This window comes from Callorhinchus milii, unplaced genomic scaffold (assembly GCF_018977255.1).
Source record: "Callorhinchus milii isolate IMCB2004 unplaced genomic scaffold, IMCB_Cmil_1.0 Scaffold1, whole genome shotgun sequence".
NCBI classification, from domain to species: Eukaryota; Metazoa; Chordata; class Chondrichthyes; order Chimaeriformes; family Callorhinchidae; genus Callorhinchus; species Callorhinchus milii.
This window is the reverse complement of record NW_024704742.1, coordinates 117,037,864-117,065,055: the sequence shown is the minus strand read 5'-3', so window position 1 is coordinate 117,065,055 and position 27,192 is coordinate 117,037,864. Positions and strand designations below refer to the sequence as shown.

At 41.4% G+C, this 27,192-nt stretch overlaps 1 non-coding gene across 1 annotated transcript; it reads left to right on the top strand.

Moving 5' to 3' along the window:
* Nucleotides 1–3,856: 3,856 nt before the first annotated feature.
* trnae-uuc lies at nucleotides 3,857–3,927 on the top strand. The gene has a single exon. It is a non-coding gene; the product is annotated as a tRNA-Glu (tRNA).
* The last annotated feature ends 23,265 nt before the right edge of the window (nucleotides 3,928–27,192 follow it).

Here is a 27,192-nt window from a genome sequence, read left to right as displayed (position 1 = left end):
CATTTTTACAACAACAAAATAAATTTGTATAACAACCTTTCACATCCAGAGCACGCCCAAAACATTGAACAGTCAAGGATGTGCACCTGAACTGGGGGTTGGGATCAGGAGGGGTGGACAGCAGGGAGACTGGAGGTAGGAGGGTAACCTGAGGTGCGATTGAAGAGGAAGGTCTTGAGTCGAGCCTTGAAGGAGGTAAGAGAGGGAGCAAGGTATAGGGTCTGTGGGATGGAGTCCCTTGTCTTCAAGGTGAAGAAAATCACTGCTGTGGAATGCAATAGTTGCAATTTGGCCATGCATGTGTCCCATTGAACTACTGTTAGGATACACCTTTTCTTCCCAACTCGGAGGGCTCACCCTTTGATGAAGATGTTTTTGCAGTATTTACACCAACCAACAAAGACTGTCAGCTTGATGTCAATTTGAGATGAGTTGTGCACAGTTTTGTGCTATGGGCCTATACCCACAGAACTGAAACTGGTCAAGATAATTTGACATACTGATAACAGCGAATGGAGAAAAAAGTCTTTCATTCCATTAATCTGTTAGATTACAGGTAGATTTCAGAATGAAAGGATCGTGCGCTTTCCAAATGCAAGATAGTTCACTTTAATCACTTTGAGAATTTTTTTTTACATTGGAAGATGCTATATAAATGCCTAGTTGTTTAATATAAATATACTTAGGTGGAATTGGATAGTACTGCAGTATATTGCAAGAGGAAAACCACAGTATTAGCGTGCTTACATTTTGTTTGGTCAGACAGGTGTCTGAAACACACAGAGAAACCATCAACATGGTTATCGTATATCATTAGCACCTCTAGTGCATCTGTAAGCAACTTGATGCAACAAGGAAGATTTTCAATTGTGAGTAGAACCTGCTATAATATCTCAGATTCCACTTTCACTAAGACAGTGATCATTTTAAGAAGAACATTTTGTCCTAACTGTAAATATTAATCATCAGAATTTAAAAAAATCAAACTTTGGTACAAATTCACATTAGGTTGGTGAAGGATTTCTGTCATCTCACCACAGAGGTGTTAATGCAGTATCATTAGCAGCTCAGAGTGGTACAAGCTGCCTTTATAAATAACTATTGGACCACTTTAAGCTGTGCCGCAGGAAATGTATTAAACTACCAGTCTTTCTGGCAGGATAAGTTAGGCACACTTTCATATTCACTTTTTATTTGTGCCTTTGGAGAATAAAATCATGTACTTTGGTTATTCTAATACCTAGTTTATTGCTGAAAGCAATTTGTTATCACTTCCAGCAGGAAGCCTGGTTCATAGTTTCTGCTCTGAATCACTCTCTCATACAGGGGGCTGAGGAACATGTAAGTGCATTACAGAGACCTGCTATCTACGACTGGATTCCAGTCAGATTTTAATGCTCTGGAAGAATGTGACTGCTGTACAATAATAATCGCCTACAAATACTGCCTTGCCTCCTCCCTCTCCTCCTTCAAGGCCGGTCTCAAGACCTTTCTCTTTGACCGTGCCTTCAGCTCCCCTCTCAACTCTCTTCCCCCTCCTCGCTCCCTCCCTTCCCTCCCCTCACCCTGACCATTTCCCCCTGCTCGGGTCATGACCCAACTGTGCAGCGCCTTGGGACGTCCTCCTGACGTGAAAGGCGCTTTATAAATGGAATCTTGTTGTTGTTGTTGTTGTTGTTACAGTAATATCCTATGAAGAGTTTTGTGACATTCTGAACACACAATAAGGCGCTAGATCAAATGCTAGGATTATTATCATTATAATAAAATGTCCTTTAATACGTTTTGGCCAGTTCATTTGACCGCCTGAGAAGTTTTATGGGACTATATATGAGCAAAGGCTTAATCTGCAATTGTACTGCAGGGAATGAAAGTTCTCCAGTCTAGTGGACTCCAGCATGAATCGTCACGAGAAGTACAGCATAATGTAATCATTCTTGACCTTTGTTGTAAGTAAACATGTAATTTGCACCTCAGTGATCTATTGGTGTTAAAGTAACATTGAATGATAAACATTGAACAAATTACCCATCACAAAGGTGGTGTATATTATCTCGTGTCTATTATTTCCATTTGTACTTACGGAGAGTCCAAAACTAAATACTTCAACAAGAGAATACTAAATATTTCATCAGAATAATTTCAAGGGGATTTTGAACCCTTTTTTCTCATGTGGTGTTCCTCAGGGCTCTGTCCTTGATCTCCTCCTCTTCAATATCTATATGCTCCTCCTTGGTGACATCATCCGCAGACATGGGGTCAACTTCCACATGTATGCGGATGACACCCAACTCTACTTCTCTGCCTCCACCCTTGACATCAAGTCCTGGATGAGAGCTAACTTTCTTCAGTTGAATGTCAACAAGTCCAAGGCTCTCCTGATTGGCTCCAGTCAGCGCCTCCTCACCTCAGGCGCTGACAACATCACCATCCATGGTTACACACTCAACCTTGCTAAGCCAGTCCAGAACCTTGTTCAACACTCAACTATCCTTTCTACCCCACATTCACGCCCTGACCCGCTCTGCCTTTCTCCACCTCCGCAACGTCGCCCGGCTCCACCACTGTCTCACACCACGGGCCGCCGAATCCCTCATATATGCCTTCATTACTTTAAGGCTCGACTATGCAAACTCACTCCTTGTCAGCCTCCCCAACTCCTCCCTCCACAGGCTGCAGATCATCCAGAACTCTGTAGCTCATGTCCTCTCCTGCACCAGGCTCCATGACACTATCACCCCCATCCTCGCCCGACTTCACTGGCTTCCCATCACACAGAGGATACAGTTCAAGATTCCTGTCCTCACCTTCAAAACCCTCCATGGTCATGCTTCCCCGTACTCTCCAAACTTCTAACCCCTACCATCCTGTTCGCTCCCTCGAATCAGTGGGCTCTGGCCTGCTTCATGTTCCCCCCCTTTCTCGCCCCACTATCGGCGGGCGGACCTTCCACCATGCTGCACCCAACTTCTGGAACTCTATCCTGAGGTTCCCCGCCTTGCTCGCCCCACTATCGGCTGGCGAACCTTCCACCATGCTGCACCCACCTTCTGGAACTCTATCCTGAGGTTCCTCCATCTCGTCCCCTCCCTCACCATCTTAAGACCCACCTCAAGACCCTCCTCTTCAACTGTGCTTTTGATCTCCCTGCTTCCCCCCTTCCCCACCCCGACCCAGAGCTCGGGTCCGAAACTCTGTCGTCCAGCACCTTGGGATGTCCTCCTGACGTGAACGGCGCTATATAAATGTAATCTTGTTGTTGTTGTTGTTTTGGACCTGCATGATGACACAGGAGTTTGAAAAATGAAACGTGTTTCAACATATACCATTCTTTGAAAAAAACTCAGAATATTTTAAATAAAGCTGATGTCCAACTAATTGTAAATCTCACCAGTATTTTCCTACTTTGGGAATTCTGCTTAGTTCATTCACCAAACACTTGAGAAGCAAATATGGGTTCAGGCCCCATGACAGGGCTCTGAACTCATGTAGTCTAGGTTGAAACTCCAGTGCAGTGCTTGAGGTGTGCTGCATTGCGATCAATAACCCTTACTTTGCTAATTTGTGTAGTGTCTTTCATGTTGGGAGGACATCCAAAGGAGCTGGACAGTCAGAGATTTGGATATACCATAAAATGGATTGACTGTATTTTGTGGGTGAATGTGGCAGCCAATTTGCGTACAGCCATATCCCACACGCAGTCATGAAGTGAATAATTGATTTCACTTGGGGGATTATTTTTAAAAATAAATGTCTACCTCTCACTTCAGTATGTTGAAGCTCCCAGGTGTGCTTTCATTCCCAACAGGAAGCAAATATTCCAGTTGCTACATTGCGAATATCCCAATTGCTAGGAGTCCTGTAGCTCAGTGGTTAGAGCACTCGCCTTTCAAGTGGGAGACCTGGGTTTGATTCCCGGCAGAGACAAACAACAATAACAACATTACATTTACATCATCAAACATCCTATCCCTCTGGCCTTCCACCCATGGAGATCCTGAAGCAGCCGTCCAGCTGCTCCATGATCGCCTCTCCTCCAACTTCAACTCCCTCGTCCCCCTGAAATCCAGGACCATCTCCAAACCCACCCGATCTCCCTGGTACAACAACCATCTCTGCCGCCTAAAAACCCAAACCCATCTGCTCGAGCGCAGATGGCGGAAAACTGACCTGACAGTTCACCGCCAACTGTGGCTCGAGCAATTCCACAGCTACCACCGTTCCTTGACACGCACAAAAACGGCGTTTTACTCCAACATTATCTTGGAGGCTAAACACAACCCTAAAATCCTTTTTTCCACCACCCACTACCTCCTCCATGCCCCTCCTCAGGTCTCCTGAATCTTCACATCAAATACCAAGTGCGAGGAGGTCATGGACTTCTTTTCATCTAAAATTCACAACATCCGCCAGGCAGTTTCAACCACCTGCCTCTTGTCACCCACCCCCACGCCCTCTCTGTCCCCCTCACCATCCCCAGCATCTGCTCCTATCACCACCCCCATCCTACATTCCTTCCTCCCCATCTCTCCCTCTTCCCTCTCACTCACCATCACCTCCATGAAACCTACCACCTGCTGCCTCGATCCCCTCCCCACCAACTTGCTGGTCACCCAGCTCCCCCTCCTTTGCCCACTACTGGCTGATGTCATCAACCAGTCCCTCTCTTCCAGATCAGTACCTGCCCCCTCAAAACTGCTGTCAACACCCACTTCCTCAAAAAACCTTCCCTAGATCCCTCAAACCCCAGCTATTACCACCCAATTTTTAACCTGCCCTTCCTGACAAAAGTCCTAGAATGCGTTGTTGCCAATCAACTTCTTGCACACCTCTCCTCCCACTCCCTCTTCAAACCCCTCCAGTCCGGTTTCCGCCCTGCCCGCAGTACAGAGACAGCGCTTGTGAAAGTCACAAACGACATCCTCTCTATCTGTGACCAGGGCTCCCTCTGCCTCCTTGTCCTCCTGGACCTCTCCGCCTCGTTCGACACAGTCGATCACGCCATCTTCCTCCACCACCTTTCCTCCGTCATCCACCTCAGTGGGACCGCACTCGCCTGGTTCGAGTCCTACCTCACAAACCGCCAGCAGTACATCTGCACAAACGGCTTCTCCTCCCACTCTCACCTGCGGGGTACCCCAAGGATCCATCCTTGGCCCCCTCCTCTTTCTGATCTACATGCTCCCTCTTGGGGATGTCATCCGCAGACATGGAGTACATTTCCACATGTATGCAGATGACACCCAATTCTATTTTTCCACTTCTCTTTGCGACCCCCAGTCTCCTGATGTTCTGTCAGCCTGCCTGTTCTGTGTCCTCTCCTACACCAGGCTCCGTGACCCTATAACCCCCATCCTCGCCCGACCGCACTGGCTTACCATCACACAGAGGACACAGTTGAAGATCTTGGTCCTCACCTTCAAAGCCCTCTATGGTCTTGCTCCCCTTATCTCTGCGACCTTATAACCCCCTACCATCCCGCAGTCCCTCCACCTCGATCCCTCCCTTGCCTCCTTCAAGACCCATCTCAAGACCCTCCTCTTCGACTTTGCTTTCCCCGCCCGCTGCTTGCCACCCTCCCCCGATCCTGACCCCCAGCTTGGGTCCGAAACTCTGTCTGTCCAGCACCTTGGGACATCCTCTCAACGTGAAAGACACTATACGAATATAAAAAATGAAATGCGTTTCAACATATGGAGTTCCAGAGGATGGGGGCAGAGTGGCTGAAGGCTTGCCCGCCAATGGTGGGGTGGGCGAGGGGGGGAACGTGAAGTTGGCTGGAGCCCGCTGAGCTGAGGGAGCAAGCAGGATGGTAGGGGATTAGGAGGTTGCAGAGGTAAAGGGGAGCAAGGCCATGGAGGGCTTTGAAGGTGAGGTCCAGGTTCTTGAACTCTATCCTCTATGTGATAGAAAGCCAGTAGAGTCAGGCGAGGATTGGGATGATAGGGTCACAGAGCCTGGTGCGTGAGAGGACACAGGCTGCAGGATTCTGGATGATCTGCAGACTGTGGAGGGAGGGGTTGGGGAGGCCGACAAGCAATGAGTTTGCATAGTCGAGCCTCGATGTAAAGAAAGCGTGTATGAGGGTTTTTGGCGGCTTGCGCTGTGCGACAGTCGCGGAGCCGGGCGATGTTGTAGAGCTGGGGGAAGGCAGAGGGCGTCATGGGCGTCAAGTTTCCTTACTCCACGTGCCTGATAATAATCCTTCAAGAAAAATAAATAAATAAATAAATAGATAAATAGATAGATAGATAGATAGATAGATAGATAGATAGATAGATAGATAGATAGATAGATAGATAGATAGATAGATAGATAGATAGATAGATAGATAGATAGATAGATAGATAGATAGATAGATAGATAGATAGATAGATAGATAGATAGATAGATAGATAGATAGATAGATAGATAGATAGATAGATAGATAGATAGATAGATAGATAGATAGATAGATAGATAGATAATAGATAGATAAATAAAGAAAGAAAGAAAGAAAGAAAGAAAGAAAGAAAGAAAGAAAGAAAGAAAGAAAGAAAGAAAGAAAGAAAGAAAGAAAGAAAGAAAGAAAGAAAGAAAGAAAGAAAGAAAGAATAATTTGATCACTCAATCCACAACAGTTTGTGGGACACTGCTGTGCGTAATTGGCTGTTGCGTTTCACCCACAAAATATACAGTCAATTCACTTTACAGTATATTCTGTGAAGCGCTGTGAGATGTCTAGAAGACGTGAAAATGCTATATCAAATGCAAGGATTATTATATTATATTTATATTATAGAGTGTGTGACACAGTGTGGATGAAAATAGTGTCTAACCTCGGTTAGGCTGGTTGTGTACTGTGTTTAATATGTTTTCTCCCTCCATGCTGGGTGCAGTGATAGAGCTCATTAGAGGGAAACTCTGACAGTTATACCAACACACAGCTGGATCTGACTGCTGGATCTTCTTAATCTTCACGGAGCTTTGCAGGCGAAGTGTATTACATTATTCATGAGAATTTACGTCTAAATTTACTTCCAACAATCAGTTAGCATATTTACTCTCCACTCAGTCTTGTAGCGTCTATTGATTTATTTTTAATTATTAGTTGGAATGCAGTGAATTGCACATGACTGATCCAAGAAGTAGCTTTTATTGTCTGTTAGGAAAAATGTATGACTACAGTTTACAGAGTCACTATACAGATTTGTCACATATTGTTTTGAGGTGAGTAGATTGTGCAATGGGATTATTGTTACAGTTGTGCATAAACTGGAGATTTATACACCACAGAGTGAAAATTGACTATTTTTTTGCAGATGACTTACCTGTTAAAGGAGAAGTGTTAGGGTTAGGGTTTGCTCTTCAATGGTACAATGTAAATGCTTTCTCAGACTATTCTCAAAACAGTTAGATATGGGGCCATGTCCAGCAGGTTTTCAGTTTCAGCTTTCAAATCGAAAACATTATTTTGTGTGTAAATGTCACTATCCATGTTTAGAGAAGGTAAACTTTTCTAAAATCACCCTTCGCTGAGAATGGCTCTACGTGCAGGGTGATTTCAGGTCTTATTACTATGGTCACAATATCTCAGGAAGCCACAGTCAAAGCCAAGTGTGAAACTGATCGCCTTTAAGGTTGTCAGCATTGGGTGCTAATATAATTTCCTGCGTGTTGCGCGCGAATGCTTTAGACAAGAAGCGCTGCTGACAACACTTCCTTGACAAAGTGAATTGAGCAACGCTTCCTGCATTTTAAGTGCAAGTGCAGTGTGCAGGAAGCGACACAAGCAACGACCTACCGACCAGGAAGTTGACTTACCTGTTAAAGGCTTTGTTAGCACGGATGGCTGACCAGTCGACTCTGGAAACCAAGTTTAACATACATCTGGTTAGCCAAGCCCAGATGTATTAGCGAAGCTGCACTGAAACATACGGAAGGGTGGTTAAGAATGGGGTTGCACTCTATCTAAAGCTTACATTGTTGGATGCTGGCCGCCAGTTACATGTTGCCTTTCCTACTGCTAAATAGCGAGTACCTGAAGGCAATGTTGCTTGCAGACAGCTAGTTTTATATGAGCAGGAAGATTGCATCTTTAGTGACTTTTACAATGAATGACCTTTCAAATTGTTGCCAGAATGGGATTCCATCAGATGTATCCTTGAGAAGCTCCTGCAATTGAGTCAGACGAAGAGGGCATTAAAGGTACAAATCAAGATGGACTTCATCTGTCTGTTCATATCACTGTTTTTTATTAGATTATTTGTATTAGATAGGCTTTCTGTAAGTAGTAATATCTCAGGTGGTTTAACAAGCAAACAAGCAATTCTTTTTAATAAGGGACTTTTATGGAATTATGCGCCCTGTTTGCAATTTTGACAATGACTTGTCCCAAGGGGAAAATAGTACTCTTGACATTAAACATCAGTTTTCCAAATGAACTTAAAACTGAGGTAAATTCTAACGGATGTGTTACAAATACCAATTAGTCTTTTATAAAGCAAAGTTGTAAAGGAATGTTAATCGATCTGACCATCACAGACAAGGCCATCTCAACTATTTCCTCATCTCCCTCGCCTATCATATCACCCTCCTCTCCTCCAAGCCCTCCATCATCTTTTTCCTCCCAATGGAAAAAGCTTCCCCTTGAGTCTCACAAACGCTCTCTCATTCTCTGACCTTTTCTCCCTCTGGCCTTCCACCCTCAGAGATCAAAATGCAACCGTCAAGCTGCTAAATGATCATCTCTCCTCAAACTTCAATTCCCTCATCCCCTGAAAACCAGGTCCGTCTCCAAGCCTACCCGCTCCCCCTGATACAACAGTCACATCCACTCCCTCAAATCCCCAACCCAGTTGCTTAAGAAGCGCAGATGGCACAAAACCGGCCTCACAGTTCAACGTCAACTGTGGCTCGAGCATATTCATACGCTCTCTCTAAAGCCAAAACCGCTTTCTACTCACAGGTTTTTTCCACTTCTGTCACATTGCCCGTCTCCATATGTACCTGATAACCCTTGTCCACTACTTCCCGGCTGGACTATTCCAATGCTCTCCTTGCTGGTCTCCCCAGCTCTACCATAAATAAAAATTCAAATCATTCAAAACTCCGTTGCCCAGATAATCGCACAAAAATCCATACCCTCATCATACCAGTCCTTGCCAGGCTCCACTGGCTCCCAATTACTGAATGGAATGATTTTAAAATCCTCTCATTCATTTTCAAAATCCCACCTTAAAGACCTTCCTTTTTGATCGTGCTTACGTTCACCTCTCCCCTCCTTCTGGCTCATTATCAGACTCATGTAAAGGCCACTATATATATAATAATAATAATAATTCTTGCATTTAATATAGCGCTTCATCACGTCTTTGAGGCATCTCAAAGCGCTTCACAGAATAGACTGTAAAGTGAATTGACTGTACATATTTTGTGGGTGAAACGCGGCAGCCAATTGTACACTGTCATGTCCCACAAAGTCGTGGATTGAGAGACCAATTTATTGTTACTATTTTTTTTGAAGGAATGATTACCCCCGGAAAAGCGATCCACCAATTGACTAACAACCGGGTTCCTACTTATTGCTAGGTAAACAGAGGCGCGTGGAATAAGGAAACTTGCCCAACGTTTCATCCTGCCGTGAATCAAACCCAGGCTTGCTCTATCCACTGAGCTACAAGACTTCATACAATATATATATAATATACATCTATAAAACTATAAACATTTGATTGAAGACATTTGAATAGCATTCACGCAAGCCAGGATACACAATCAATGGGTTTCTTTTCTCAGTTTCGATGTGTCTGAGTATCACGATAGTATAACGATTACAATGCACCATTTCCACTGGTTGCAAACTGATAATAATAATAATAATCTTTGAATTTGATGCAGAGCCTTCTTACATCATTGAGACATTTCAAAGCGCTTCACAGGATATGCTTTAATGTGGATTGACTGTGTATTTTGTAGATATATATGTGGCAGCGCACAGTAATATCTTTACTTGCACTCAGAACCTTGGGTAGCTGAGCTGCCTTGTTACTATTGGACTATTGGACTTAATGTCAGGAGAAACCCATGCAATGAGCATTCTGTCAAATCTACTTTGTCATTAACATAATCTGTCTCACAGGTTCATATCAAGTGCAGGACACAATTGTAGGGATTAAAACATCCTGCAAGTATATCATGATCTAACAGGTCATTCACTTCTCTTTCCAGATGCACCACATGCATACTGTGCAGACAATACAGCACCTGACTATGTAGGACAAATTTCTAGGCTGGCTAAACAACAATCAGTATTTCAACTGGAGACACAAAGCTCCAGACAAAGCTCGACTAAAGGCTTAGAGCACAGAACCACTTCAAACCACTATCACATACATTCAGGAACTTGCCTGACTGCTGTTTAGTTAGACACATATCTCCAGTTCTGGGTGGATTTAATGGAGAGAGGAGAACAGGCAGCAAAAATATACGTTCATCACCAGCTTGTTTGTTTCAAGGCCTTCATGGCCCCTTCCCCATTTGACATGGAAGAGATTTTAATCATCAGAGCTACGTCAGCAAAAATAATTGAACTCGATTTCAAAACAGCTGAGTATGTACAAACAGCAAAATTTTGTGCAGGTTACTATGAATACAACAACTTGCATTTACATAGAACCCTTCACATGGGGTAGTGTCTCGGAGCACTTAAATAAATAAGATGCAAAGATATTAAATCTTTTAATTTGCCTCAACCGCTCCTCCAATCATTGCAAAAATAGTTTCACTGACACTTTTCATTGCACCGATAAGTGTCAGTGAAACTATTTCACTACTTCTATAGGGGGATAGGAGAGCATATAATAATTCTTAGAATTTATGTACCGCCTTTCAGATTGGGATGACATCTCAAAGCGCTTCACCGGATATACTGCAAAGTGTATTGACTGTATTTTGTAGGCAAACATGGCTGTCAATTTGCACTCAGCAGTGTCCCACAAATAGCCATGAAGTAAATGATCGATTTTATCTAGGGGACTTTGGCCAGGACACCTCAAGAAACACATTTCTGTTTTTGAGTAATGCCAGGGAATCTTTAACATGCACCTGAAAGGAAGACAAGACCTTGATTTAACATCTGATCCTAAGGACAGCACCTTCAACAAGGTAACACACCATAAGCACTACATTGGGAAGTCAGTATGCGAATTGAAAGTTCTGATGTGGGGCTTCAACCCATAGCCTTCTGAATCAAGAGTTGAGACTCCTTTCACCTGATTCAGGTCTTCAGACCCTCATGCTGATACATTTCTCTTTGGGCTCTCTCTTACGGTGTCATGGAGAGCATAGGCAACATCAGAAACCTGTGTAACACATTTTACGTTGACTTCAGTCTTTTAGGTTGAATTTCTCGAAGTACTTCATAAAGTCAATGACAACACCAAGCAGGGAGGAGAGGAAGAAATCTGAGGTTGACTAAAGGCAAGACCACTGAGATACATGTACAAGACCACTGAGATACAAATAATAATCCCTCCAAAAACCAAAAACAATAATTAAATTGGTCATTTTCAATCTACGACTGTTTGTGGTACATTGCTGTGCGCAATTGGCTGCCGCGTTCGCCCACAAATATACAGTCAATTCACTTTACAGTGTGTTCTGTGAAGCGCTTTGGGACGTCCTCCCGACGTGAAAAGCGCTATATCAAATGCAAGGATTATTATTATTATTATTATTATATTATGTGTAAGATGCTTTTAAAGATACCAGTGTAGATAAATATACGAGAAAGGGCAAGTCATCCCACAAAATTCAGTTAGAAATATATATTACTTGTAGGAAAGTGCAGGGCTGGAAAAAATCAGTGAAGTCCACTTGACTAGTCTCATTTTCAAATGCCATTTCTCCCTGTCTCACATATCTAATTCCCTCTAACACTACCCAATGTATACTTAGCATGAAAATGACAAATAATGTAGTAAGTGATAGTGATCAATGACGGAAAAAAAGTGTATTCAGAAGCTCTTTGATGGATACAGATTGGGGCGGATGTTCAGAAAACAACAAAAGATGGACTGCATCATTCCCATTGTCTTAATTTTATCCATGATAAGGCTCTCATGCAGGGTTCGCAAGTAGTGGACAACTTATTGGGAACAAAATTAGAGAGTTTGTTTCTAGAACAATGCATTTTTAGCAGTATTACAGCGTCTATTTGTTTAAAGAGATGTTAAAGATGTTTCACTCTTTGGTGTCCTGGCCAACACTATCCAAGGAAAAACTAGTCATTCACTTAATGGCTGTTTGTGGGCATGTTCTGTTAATATATAATGATAAACTTATCTTCAAGAGTAGTCATCACAGATCAACGGAATATTTCAGTTTATAAACCGGAGCTGGAAACCAGTTTTTTGGTTCAGCTACGAATCGAGAGAATTTGGGGATCTTCATCCACAGCAAAGTGGCAGTATAGAATCTTAAAGGGGGTGAAGGAATAGAGAGACCTTGGGGTTCATATAAGTAAATCTTTGAAGATGGCAGGATAGGTAGATAAAGCTGTTAAAAAAAAGCATACAGAACACTAGGCTTTATAAATAAAATACAAACATCAGGAACCTTTAGAAAACATTGGTTCGGCCTCAGCTAGAGTACTGTGTTCAGTTCTGGGCACCACATTTTATGAAGGATGTCAAGGCATTGGAGAGGGTGCAAAAGAGATTTACCAGGATGGTACCAGGAATGAGGAGAGGCTAGAGAAGCTAGGATTATTCTCCTTGGAGCAGAGAAAGCTAAGAGGAGACTTAATAGAAGTTTTCAAAATTATGAGGGAACTCAATAGGGTGAACAACGAGAAACTATTTCTACTGGTGGGTGGGTTGGTAACCCGAGGACACCGATTTGAAATAGTTGTTAAAAGAAACCAAGGGAAGTGAGGAGAAATTTTTTCACACAGCGAGTTGTTCAGATCTGGAATACATTGCCTGAAAGGAGGTAGTGGAAGCCGATTCAATAGAGAGCAGTAGATAATTATTTGGGGAGGATAAGTTTGCAGGGCTATGGGGAGAGAGCGGGGGAGTGGGATTGATTTGGATAGCTCTTTTAAAAGAGCCAGCATAGACATGGTGGGCCAAATGGCCTCCTTTTGTGCTGTATAATTCTATGAATACACAGCCACTATACTTTACAGTAAATCCAACCTTTTTTTTCTTTGTTACAAAGTGTTTTGAACGTTTGACAATGTGATAAGATGCTACATCAAAAGTAAGGATTATTATTCCTATTTATCATTGTGTATTTTAATGATCAATAAGGTGTGAATTATTTCTTTATTTCTGCATATTTTAGCTGGTAAACTGGAATATTATTCATATCTAATGATAAACTCTCAACATATTAATAGCTAATGATAAAATCCCAGGGTATGAATATATAATAATAAACTCTAAGCGTGTTAATATATAATGATAAACTTATCTTCAAAGAGTAGTCATCACAGATCAAAGGAATATTTCAGTTTATAAACCGGAGCTGGAAACCAGTTTTTTGGTAGAGCTACGAATCGAGGGAATTTGGGGATCTTCATCCACAGCAAAGTGTAACCATAGAGAAATCTGATAATTTGTGTTTTGGATGAAAGGAACTGAAAATCCACAGGAGAGCAAACCAGAAACACTCTTATATAAAAGATCTCTTTTCGAGAGTCTTTCTGAAAGCAAATTAGGGCAGTACATCTCTAGGGGTAAAATTCTACATTGGAAAAGATTAATTCTATTAATGCAGACTTTCAGAGCATATAGAATTTGGAAAATTCTTAAATAATGGTTTAATCTTGAAGCTATTCTCAGTAAGTTTTTATCAACTACATAAAAACGTCTTCAATCTTAATAATAATAAGAATCCTTGCATTTGATATAATGCCTTACCACGTCATTGAGTTGTCTCAAAGGGCTTCACAGAATATACTGTAAAATGGATTGACTGTGTGTTTTATGGGCAAAACGGGGTAGTCAATTGCACACAGTAGTGTCCAACAAACAGTACTGGATTGAGTGATCAATTTTGTTTTCTTTTGGAAGGATTATTACTCCCGGAAAGGATCTGCTGATTGACTAACAACCGAGTTCCTACTTACTGCGAAGTAATCGTGTGTGTGGAGCGTATGTTTCTCCCCACCTGGAAACTTGCATTTATGTATTTCTTTTCCTCATGGGAGCAGTTCTGTTTGCTGACACAGACGTTTTCCACCCCCGCTCCCCCCACCACCCCCATACCGCCCCCTCCCCATTCCACATCATTGTGATCTCTCAGGTTAGATTTGCAGATTCCATTTCCATTACCTGTTACCAATACCTGAAAACTTTGTATTTCTCTGCGCTTCTCTGAGCTTGTCACCAAGCCAGTCAGGAACCTGAGCATCTTGTTCGACCCTCAGCTGTCCTTCCTCCCCCATATCCATGCCATGCCCCCACCCCCCCCACCTTCCCCCACGTCCGCAACATAGCCTGACTTCGCCACTGCCTCACCCCTCAGGCCGCCGAAACCTTCATACGCGCATTCATCACCTCAAGGCTCAACTATGGAAACTTCCTCCTTGTCGGCCTCCCAACTCTTCCCTCCACAAGCTGCAGATCATCCAGAACTCTGCAGCTCATGTCCTCTCCCGCGCCAGGTTCCATGACCCCATCACCCTCACCCTCGCCCGGCTCCACTGGCTCCCTATCCCTCAGAGGATAGAATTCAAAATCTTCGTCCACACTTCCTAGCTCTCCATGGCCTTGCCTCCTCCTCCATCTCTGACCTGCTGACCCCCTATCAACCTGTCCGCTCCCTCCGTTCATCAGGCTGCGGCCTGCCCCATGTCTCCCGCCCGGCCCACCTTACCATCAGCAGCTGGACTTTCAACCTCTCTGCCCCCACCCTCTGGAACTCCATCCACAATCCCTTCACCTTGCTCCCTCTCTTGTGTCCTTCAAGGCACAACTCAAGACCCTCCTTTTTGACCGTACCTTCAACAGCGCTCCTACCCCCTCTGCCCTCCCTCATCCCAACTCTGCCCCCCTCACGCTCGGGTCCTGATCCCTGACTGTTCAGCGCCTTGGGACGTCCTCCCGATGTGAAAGGCACTTTACAAATGTAATTTTGCTGTTGCTGTTGTTTTCATAGTAATTCTCAGCCCAATACTAGAATCCTTGTCACCACAGAGCAATAGATATTGGTATTCACCCACACTCTGCTCTGACTATTGCAATAATGACAGGAGGTCACCACAATAGCTGACGGCAATTTGAACATGATGCAGACACTAACAAATGTTTCTACCAATTTCCTTGAAATATAACAGAGCATTTTAAAAGATAGACATTTGTACAACTTTAAGTATGAAAATCCACCTCTATGCATAACTATGCAGAGTATCAGTCTAGCTTTGCAGTAAGCTAGCCTACCACAGAGCTACACCAATGCAAGTAGCTGTGACATCTTACTAGCCTTGAGCAGAAGGATGATAAAGACAATTGAATAGCTTCAAATCAACTGTGAGCTGATCCATAGAAATGGAACTAGCTTGTTCTAAATAACTAGCATAGCAAAATAGCACACGAAACTACAGCTCCCTCGGTAAACTCTTGCAAGTGAAATTGAATGAAGAGGATCACATTAAAAAAGCAGAAATGCTTTACACTGGTGCAATGACTCATACAGTTCCACGGGGGTCTTATCTGTGTCCCCTGCTGTTCAAATTATTCATCGTGACATGAAAGAGGGTAATTTTTATCATGTCATGAAATTGCAAAGTTATTATGTAGGCAGGTGGTAAGTATAAGAGAAATGAACAATATTAGGGGAACATTAAGTGGATATGGAATGGCAAATAGTTTTGGTGTGGATAAATGTAAGATAATTCACATTGAAAGAGGAACCTTGTACAAATAACTGACAAACTGGTCTTTTATTTTGCTTTTCACAAAGGCTCCAGTGATGGTGACATTTTGATCTCTCCCATTGGCATTCCGATAATGTTCAGAAAGTCTGCAAAGGTAAAAGAGAAAGAAAATAATAAAATCAATCCCAAAATATAAAAGGTTGAGGGAAAGAGCAGATAACACAAATCAGCTGCCATTACTGACAAAGCTGTGTGGAGCAAGACAACACTTGATAACAGTTGACAACCTCAAAAAATGAGGATAATTATAATATTCCTTGCATTTTGATATCAACTCAAAATCATGGCATCCAGATACGCATAGCTTCTATTTTAAAACCAGTTCTGGAAAATCTGACAGATAGAAGTTTACATATCATTTTACCCCACATGCAGAGATCGAAGATCAGAGAGAGAGACAGAGAGAGAGAGAATGAGACAGAGACTCAGAGAGACAGAAGAGAGACAGAGAGAGAGAGAGAGAGAGAGAGAGAGAGAATGATTGGTTTTACTGACCCTAGAATATTGAAGATCACATAGAGAAAGACTCTGACTTACCGTGAGGATAGCAAAGATCAGAGAGAGAGAGAGAGAGATTGCAGCGACTTCACCTGACACTGAAGACATCAAACACATCAGGAAGATACCAACTTCACCCAACCCAGGGGCATCATCAACAACAACAACATCATCATCGTGCATTTATATGGCGCCCTTCATGCAGGTAGAATCCCAGAGTGCTTAAAGAAATCAAAGACTACAGAGAGCTGCTTAAACAGACCCGAGGATCTGTGCCCGTGTAACCACCCAAAGAGCGAGATTCCAGAGGGTGAGGGAAAAAGGAGTCAAATGCTCTCTGAAGGAGAAAAACAAACATTAACAAACATTCTGTGAATAGTATTCCTCTTTGCTTGGACAGGACCTTCCCTCTGTAATACCATCAGACTACAGCGACACATTCATTGACATAGGTTAGATATCATATACTTGCTCAAGGAGAATTAAATTGAATAATTTCAACTAATATTTGATTGGGTGATCATGATTTCCCAGTAATAACAAGATACCTCACTACTGGAAGCTGTAGTTGAATCAAATAGCATTAATGTATTTATAACAGCAATAGATAGCAACAGCAAGAAATTTACATTTGTATAGTACCCTTCACGTCAGGAAGATGTCCCAAGGTGCTGGATTTAAGACAAAACATATTGCATACATTCAGGAGAAGGCAATATAGGGATATGGGAGAGTGAAATAGGAGGGGCTGGGCTAGCGCCTTGCAACGTCCTCCCGACGTGAAAGGTGCTATACAAAATTAACTTTGTATTTTTGTATTATGTGGAGTATAAGCACTGTTGTGGACTGGTTTGTCTGAATGGTCTGTTTCCATGCTGTATCACTGTTTGCAGTTCTATGCAGATGCTCTGCATCACTCAATATATCACATTTATAGTCGACTATAAATATATATTCCTACTGCATAACTGCATTAAGTGCCTTGATGGCAGCATAGTTATATCAGTAGCACAATGAGTCAGAAGTTGTGGGTCAAAGCCCCTGTCAGGCCTTGAACTCATAAAGCTCATAGGCAGGTATTCCACTGCAGCGCAGACAAAGTTGGAGATGCTGTCTTTCAGGTGAGACATCAAACTGAAATTGGTCATTCATTTGGTGCATATTAAAGACCCCATCGACACAACTGCATTCAAACAAAAAGGCATTTTCTTCCAGATTCTTAAATTCTTAGGGATCAATTGGCTATTAATTTCAGAGCTGTTTGTGGGACCTTGCTGGTAAAACGGCTGCTCCAATTGCCTATGATAACAGTTACTTCACTTGACAGGAAAGTTTTGAGATATTTCAACACAATAAATCACTGTAAAAATGCGCGTTCTTTCGTTTTGTCAATAATAATTCTTGAATTTGGTATAACACCTTTTACCTCAGGAGGACAACCCAAAGTGCTTCACAGGATTTATTGTGAAGTGAAGTGACTGTGTATTTAATAATAATAATAATCATTGCATTTGGTATAGTGCCTTATCAAGTCTTGTAGACGGCTCAAAGAGCTTCACAGAATACATTGTAAAGTGAATTGACTGTATATTTTGTAGGTGAATGTGTAGTCCAATTGTGCACAGCAATATCGCACAAACAGCCATATAAAAACAATTTTTTTGGGGGGGAGGGGAGTTAGAGCAACACCCCATACCCAGCGCTCGAAAAAGAGCTATCTCCATAGCCTTTGCAAAACATTTCAACATTCCCAAGCCAACTAATTACTGATTCTACGTTGACATTAATGGATGGTTTCATGTGCTGCTGGGCAACAAAACATAAGTCTCTGTTGAAGCTTGTCTTTATGAGGGTGCACTTTCTGGTCATTGAAAGAATGTTCCAGAGTACTACCCTCCTTTGTTTATGTTTTCCTCCTGGCAAAGAGTGAGTTTAATGGCAAATATTGGAGTGTATAAAAAAACAAGTACTATTTGTTTCTTCTCTACTCTCCAATATTGTGCATTAAACTTAGTACTTTCCTGCTCTGGGCTACAGTAAAATGGAGATGCGTAATACACACTATATTTATTCTGCCTACAGAGCTAATGGGCTTCATAATGTAAGTTACAACAATTTGTTTTACAACCGGAGCAGAGCACAAGGACACAGGGCTGAGCGATAGGCTTAGAGAACTGAGTTTGTGCAAGGCAGTCACGCTCCTTCATTGAACAACTGCAAAATATTCTGAAAACAAAGGTGTAGGTGCACCAACTGTGGAAGCAAGACAATGCTCTCCGAAACAAGATTAATGAATGGACACCTTCCAGTCAGCCATGCTGAGATTAACATGCCTTTTGATGCATTTTACAGAGGGGTCAAAAGCTGAGCACATAGTTGCAGAATATTCAAAAACCCACAATTCAAGATCCTATAATGTGGTACGGACACAATGTATAGGAGGTGACATAAGCGGTAACTTGACAGTCCAAAAGTTGGCCATTATGTAGCAGCGAGCTGGTTAATCAATGCTGGTAGCCAGGTATTCCATATTCTTGGTTAGCAATGGACACCAGTGCTTTAAGCGAACCTGTACTAAAACAGGATCTTTATAACTGGACATAGTAAATTGCATGTGGAGAAATCCTTAAACCCTTAAACCAGGCTATAACTTTCATGTCTTGTCATTTATCACATATAACTTATTCTTGTCACTTACCACATTTCAGTCAACTCTGCTGGTTCCAGCATTGATAACTAGAACCTAAATCCAAAAGGTTAAAAGCAATTACGAAGGCTCCTTCTTTCATAAAGCTGAAGAACTTTCATTTACAATAGCAAATATTTTTGACAATGGATGACCTGTGATGACTTACCCATCATCCTCAGTACGCTAGGGGCGAGCAACAGATGAGTGCAGACTGCAAGCTCCTGCAATAGAATCTCTCGCTCCCTTTTTCCCAAGTAACTTTCTTTGACCTGAAGGCTTTCTGTCAATAAGCCGATGATTGTTCTATATGAAAAAAAATCTTAAAAGAATGTATTATGTTTTTTTATCTCTCTGCTGGGTCTGATATATTTTGAATAGCATGCTCACGGGATTTTATTTGTTTTTGGGCAACAGTATTTTTTTAATAAAAAAGGGTAAACATTGGTGCGCAGTAGGATGAAAATAATCCTTGATTGCCTCAATTGGCAAGGTGGTAAAAAATAATAAGTAGCTCTTACTATTGATAAATAAGTTGACTGTAGGATATACAATAGAATACAAATTTACATTTATGTAGCGCCTTTCATGTCAAGAGGACATCCCAATACACTGAACACACTCTGCGCTGTCTCCCCATAGCCCTGCAAACTTGTCCTCCCCAAATAATTATCTACTTCTCTCTTAAAAGTTGTTATCGAATCGGCTTCCACCACCCTTTCAGGCAATGCATTCCAGATCTGAAAAACTCGGTGCTTGAAACAATTTCTCCTCACCTCCCCTCCATTTCTTTTAACAACTATTTAAAATCGGTGTCCTCGGGTTACCGACCCACCCACCGGTGGAAATAGTTTCTCCTTGTTCACCCTATCGAATCCCCTCATAATTTTGAAAACTTCTCTTAAGTCTCCTCTTAACCTTCTCTGCTCCAAGGAGAATAATCCTAACTTCTCTAGCCTCTCCTCATAACTGAAGTCCTTCATTCTTGACCTTGAAGGCAACAAGGGAAGTGGCGAGTCAGAGAGACGGAGTTCGAGAGAGGGGAGGTAGACGAGGCTTGAAAGCCTGACCGCCGATGAGAGGGTGGGTAGGTGGGGGACGTGAGGTAGGCCAGTGATCGCTTAGCGGAGGTAGCTGCTGGGTTGGTTGGGTGATGAAACATCATTGGATATAGAAGTTGAGCAGACGAGATTCCAAGTGGAGTGCCAGTCTTCTTGCGTTGGTAGAGTCCTTATAGGTCATGTGTTCTATTTCTCACACAGGTGGTCTGTGAGATCTCCCTTAATAAGGATTTTAAAACTTGATCCAACAAGTTGATCCAAGTCCTTTGAAAATTTCAATGCCACTCTAAACCACTACATCAATTACAATGCTTTTTATTATTTATTACACAAATCAGAGACACACTCGCAATTAATTAGCATTTTTTCATTCATACCATTGCTAAAATAAATGGGAACTTACAATTGTATAATGTCTTATCATGTCAAAACATCTCAAAGCGCTTGACAAGTGATTATTGTCAAGTTTAGTTACTGTTTTACAGGCAAATGCAACAGCCATTTGCACAATTAAGATCCTCCAAACATTGCACAATATAATTTCTGTCAAGCACAATTAAATACATAAATAATATTTCTTTTGCCATTATCACTGGCAAAACAAACTTACTTGAAACTCCCCCTAAAAGTAGAACTACTGCTTTATCTTTTTCATAAAACTGCACAGAATTACATATCACATTAGAGCACGGGCTAATATCAAGGATGAGTGTTTGGACCATGAGCAGAGGCTGGAGGAACTGGGACTTTTTCCATCGGAATAAACAAGATTGAGGAGTGATCTGATTACGGTCTTTAAAATTATGGGGGAGGGGATTGATAGAGTCTATGGGGAGAAATTATTTCCACTGGTCAGTGAGTCAGTGACGCAAAAGCATCAATTTAAGATAGTTAGTAAACAACAAATGGGGCGCTTAGGAGAATATTTTTCATGCATGGAGCAGTTAGGATATAGAGGTCCCAGCCTAGAGTGGTGGTTGATGCAGATTCCATATTAGATAAATATCTAAAAGGGAGTAAACTACAAGGATATAGGAAATGGCAGGTAAATGAGTCTCAAAAGGTTGCTCTTAAAAATGTAAGCACAGAAATGATGGCCCCAATGCCATCATTCTGAGCTGTAAGTTGTTATGGTTCTATAGTTCATGGAAACAGGTAATTTAGCTCAACTAGTCCATGCCGGTGTTTATACTCCATACAAGGCCCTTTCCTATATCCCGCTATTCCCTTCTCCCTCATGTTGGATCAATTTTCAGAGATGGGTAATGTAGGAGAGTTGAAGGAAGACAGTCTTCTTTGAGGGATCAGATAAGAGGGAGAAAGGAAAGCTGGTGGTCAAACTGTAAATTCTATGAAGCCCTTTGCGACCACCTCCTGACACAGAAGGTGCTACATCAAATACAATAATTATTTATTAATTAATGAATCATTTTTGTGGATCTGTTCATAAAATAAACATTTAGTATTATTATTATTAATATTAATATTCAATCCCTCTGAGAGGACAGAGTTTTTATTTAAATTGACGTATAGCTTTAAAGAGGGCAGATTTTGTTTATTTTTAGCATTTTTAGTAACTTGTAAAGGTCTGAACTTGAGGTAATCTTATCTGTCTGGGGGCATCAGCGCAGTAAACAATGTTCAAATGAAAAGCAAACAGGGCTATTATTGTGTCGCTGGGCACTTTGATTGAATACAGTGGTCAGCCTCGCATTAGATTAAAAAGGCTGAATCAGAATGCTGACGGCATTGATTTAAGTGACTGAGTCTGCAGACTGCACATTATGAATGGGACCAGCATCATTTCCCAAGTCTAACTGGTGACTCACACAATAGAAGCATAAATATCTGATATTGTGAAAGGGAAAAAGGAACATATTTCATAAATCCAATAAAGAGAAAGCGTGAAATGTTATAACTTCACCATGGGAACAAAATGCATACATGATGTATTTCAAATTATCTGATAAAGATTTTAGAGGCAGTTTTAGATCTAGATATGTTCACTGGGAATATCATCTGCATGGGCTCAGCTTGGTTAATTATGTAAAAGAAATGTATTTAGTTTCTGATCAGATCATCTTACATATTATTCAGGTCATGTCTCTCTTCTTGCATGTCAGTCAAACTTAGTTGATAGTGCAATACAAGAGGAGCACTGCATTGAAGCCTTAAGAGATTTGTTGCATATCAAATAGAAGTACCCAGATGTGTAAGAGATGTACACACTTCCCCCCACCCCCCACCCCGCCCACTCTGACTCAACCATAAGAAAAATTAGAAAACACTTCAGAAAAAATGAAAACCCAACACCATGAGTCTAAAGTAGTTCCTCTCAGTCTGTGAACTTAAACAAATTATTAACTACTTTCCTGCTGAACGTTTGGTGAATTTGTTGCAAAATGCTTATTTTCAATACATTCTTACTACATGGGTTTTTACATGTGTTATTCGTGGTATCACTTTGCATGGCATGTGTTACATTTGCCCATTCAGTTCATACGTTCCTGGAGCTCAGTGGAATCTTGTAGCTCAGTTGTTAGAGCACTTGCCTCGCAGGCGAGAGACCTGGGTTCGATTCTCGGTTGGGCGAAATACTGGGCAAGTTTCCTTACTTCACATGCCTTTGTTTATCTAGCAGTAAATAGGAACCCAGTCGTTAGTCGATTGGCGGATTGCTTTTCCAGGGGTAATCATTCATTAAAAAAAAAAAAATTTGGACACTCAATCCACAACTGTTTGTGTGACACTGCCTTGCAAATTTGGCTGCCATGTTTCGCCCACAAAATATACAGTCAATTCATTTTACAGTATATACTGTGAAGTGCTTTGAGACATCTCGAAGACATGATAAGGCACTATATCAAATGAAAGATTATTATTTTTATTCCTTGCAGTAATGCTCTATGTATGTAATTCTATCTATGTATGTATGTATGTATCTATGTATCTATGTATCTATCTATCTATCGATCTATCTGTCTACAAGTAACTGGCAGTGAAACCAATTCATTACTTGGGAAGGGAAGAGCAAGACATTAAGCAATTAGACAGCTAACAGTTATGTTTTCTGGATCAGAAAACAACTAACAGTTGGGACATCCTCCCGACATGAAAGGCACTCTATAAATATAATTTTGTTGCTGTTGTTGTTTCTGTTATGTCTTTTGCCCTTCTCCACTGGTAAAATTGCTCTACAAAACATCAGGGCAATTTTAACAATGGGAGTGTGAAAATCTCTATTTATATGAAGCAGGAGCCAAGGTTATGCGTTGGTAGAATATGAAACGTACAAGGAGGCACAGGCGGCCATGGAGGGGCTGAACGGCATGGGACTTGCCAGCTAGCAGACCAGCGTAGACTGGGGCTTCGTCCGAGGGCCTCCCAAGAGCAAGAGAAAGCAGCAGGCTGGGTCACAGGAGAAGCCAGAGTCCTGATAGAAAGCGTCACTAGAGGCGACCAGACCAGGCGCTTCAACCATCGATCCTGACCAACCCTACAACAAAATAGTTCCCGCAATGGCGAAGTGTTTTCTGCCAAATTTGCGATTTCACATTAATCCGGTTCTTTTTTTATTTTTTTTTGATATTTGTTTGCTGTGGTGTTCAGAAGAATGTGTGTCGGGTGAAACTGGAGTCCTGTAGCTCAGTGGTTAGAGCACTCACCTTGCAAGCGAGACACCTGGGTTCATTTCCAGGCAGGGCGAAACCTTGGGCAAGTTTCCTTACTCCACACGTCTAATAATAATCCCTCCAAAACAAAACAATAATAAATTGGTCATTTTCAATCCACGACTGTTTGTGGGACACTGCTGTGTGCAATTGGCTGCTGCGTTTAGCCCACAAATATACGGTCAATTCATTTTACAGCATATTCTGTGAAGCGCTTTGAGACGTCGAGAAGACGTGAAAAGCGCTATATCAAATGCAAGGATTATTATTATTATTATTACATATATCACTGTTTTAGAAGCACTTGAATTTATATAAAAGCCTTATCATTTCAGATGGTATCTTACTGAATGCAAAATAATGCCATATTTTGTGTGATATCATATGCTTTATATGATATAAAGGGTTATAAAGTTTACATTTAATGAAATGATGATGGTCACCAGTTAATTTTTAATTACAATTTTCAGCCTCGTCTTATTTGGGTACTTTTAGAATCAAATAATTAGACATTTGGATAATGGACACCTCGCATGATTACCAGTAAGGAATCTAATGAAAGGAGGCAGATGTGACCAAAATAGCAAGAGGCAGATGTGAACATAAACAGCAAATGGAAAATGTAGCCATTATGATGGGAGCAAGTCACTTCTTTGATCCAGAATTGCTAAATGAATACAAATCAAAATAATTACATAAAGCCGTGAGAAACATATATAATCTGTTCAGAACTTATTATGAATTATTATCAATTATAGTATAGGACATGCTTAACAGTGGGGTTTATTTAGTGTTGCAATCGATATTTAATGGATCAAAACTGCTCAGATGTGCATTTCATGGACTCCGCCACCCCTCTCCTCTTCTTTGGTTCAGATGTATTTTGCTTACAAATACACAGTCATTACATTTTACAGTAAATCCTGTGAAGTGCTTTGAGACTTTGACAACGTAATAATAGGCGCTACAGGTGCTAATCGGTGATGTAGGCACTATATCAAATGCAAGGTTTATTATTTGAGAGACCTCGACAAGAATGTTCAACATATGTTTAGTGAATAATTGTGTTGTATTAAAACTATTGTGGACTCCTGTAGCTCAGTGGTTAGAGCACTCACCTCACAAGTGAGAGAACCTGGGTTCAATTCCTGGCAGGGCAAAACATTAGGCAAGTTTTCTTGCTCCACCCATCTCTGTTTACCTAACAGTAAGTAGGAATCCGGTTGTTAGTCGATTGGCAGATCGCACTTCCAGGGATAATAATCCCTTCAAATAAAATATATAAAAATTGATAATAATGACTGTTTGTGGGACAATGCTGTTCGTAATTGGCTGCCGGTTTATCCTACAAAATATACAGTCAATTGACTTTACAGTATATTCTGGTGAAGTGCTTTGAGACTTCTCGAAGATGTGATAAAGCGCCATATCAAATGCAAGGATTATTATTATTACAAAGTACAATAGAATGTGATGTTTCTGGCACTGGAGTTGGTTCCGCCTCCTCTTGCTGAGAGGGATTTACCCATGACAGAGAGCTAATAGCTTGTGCCGCAGGGGAAAATGTTGATCTTGGCCATGGGAGGACGCTTCCAATATTTCCTCGTAATGTGCATCATCTTCGTTTTAGTGCATCTGGGATGACACAGATCACTTCAAAGTCAACAACCAATCCATCCGTATTAACAATGCTATCTGCAAACTTCAGCAGAATATCAGGAGCCATCAATGGCTTTGGTGTATGGTGCAGAAACCCTGCAGCATTGTGCTGCATTGTACAATGTGCTCTGTAATGTGCCATGTTATATCAGCACTGCAAAGAAAGGATGAATACTGACAGTGGCACTAATTGCCACTGCATCAAGAATAAAGGATCCAAGGTACTGCCCGAATAAATTTGCACGGTATATTTAGTTCATTTATAGAAGGGTAAAAATACAATTTTATAGTAATATTCAAACTAGTAAAAAGCTGCTCAAAAGAGCTTTATAATACTATCATGCTTGTCACACAATACTGTAATCCTACAGGCTGAATCCAGCAGACATCTGCAATGCATTTTTTCTCTTGCATTACACCAGCCAACTTTAGAAATGTGCTGAAGATATCAATTTAAAAATATGATTGATGTTTAAATTCAAAGAAGGCTCATTTGCTGTGAAACCTTCACCCACATTTTATTCCGGTTCACACTGCTGGAAGCAAAGCAATATCTCTTCCAACAGTGGAGTAAATGAGGGTAAAAAGCCTAATGTATATTTCCAATTGCTTTTCACATTGAATGGGGTCAAAGAGGGGAGGCAAAGGTTGTATCTGTTATAAAATTGTCAGCCAATATCAGGGTTCAGCAAATCTGCTTAATGTACAAATACATTCACCAACATCAGATACACGTCTTGTTACAAAAATTATTAAAGGACTGTCTGCATTATCAGCTTTTTAACTAACAACAAAAAATGTCCCACTAAAATCCTTGGTGCATCCACTGCAACACCCAAGCACTTGGGGAATGGATTTTGGTTTGATTTGCACCCAATGCCGAGAGTGTATCAAAGTGCCGCAGAATCCACCTTTCTATTTGTTCCAAAAGCACCAAAACTTTTTTTTGAGCTGCTTATTTCCGTCTCTCTACTCCCTACAATATTTTGTGTGTCAGCCTGGCTCAGTGGTTGCACTCTTGTCTCTGAGTCAGAAAATTGTGGGTGCAAGTTTCACGTCAGGATTTGGGATCACATAGTCTAACCTAACAGTCTGATGCACCGCCTGTGGTATGTCGCATTGTCAGAGGTGACGTCCTTCAGATGAGATATTAAACCAAGGTCCCTGCTGCCTGTTCAGGTGGATGTTGAAGATTCCAAGGCACTATTTGAAAAGAGAAGGGAGTTTCTCCTGGTGCACTGGCCAACAATCCCCCAAATAAAATTGGTCATTCATTCCATGGCGATTTCTATGGCTGTGCGCAAACTGGCTGCTGTGTTTCACTCACAAAAATACATTTCACAGTATATCCTGTTTTGATAACGTAATTAGGCATTATATCAAATGCAAGGATTATTATCATTACTTTGGAAATATGGGGATAGGAACAACCATTAATGTAGCACAAGTATTATTTTATGAAATACTGCAATTTTGTTACTATTTATATTAAAAAATAGGCTGCAATGGTGCAGCTCAATAGGATTCCCGATTTAAAATAAAGTTTTATCATAATGCCAAGAATTGACACTCCAATAGCATTGAAGAGGAAACTAACCAAACTAAATTGTTTTTCTCTACTGCAGTGACAATCTGCTTCAAGGAAGACAGGTTCTGGGAGGGCCTTAAGAAGATGTATCAACAGGTGGCTGTGCT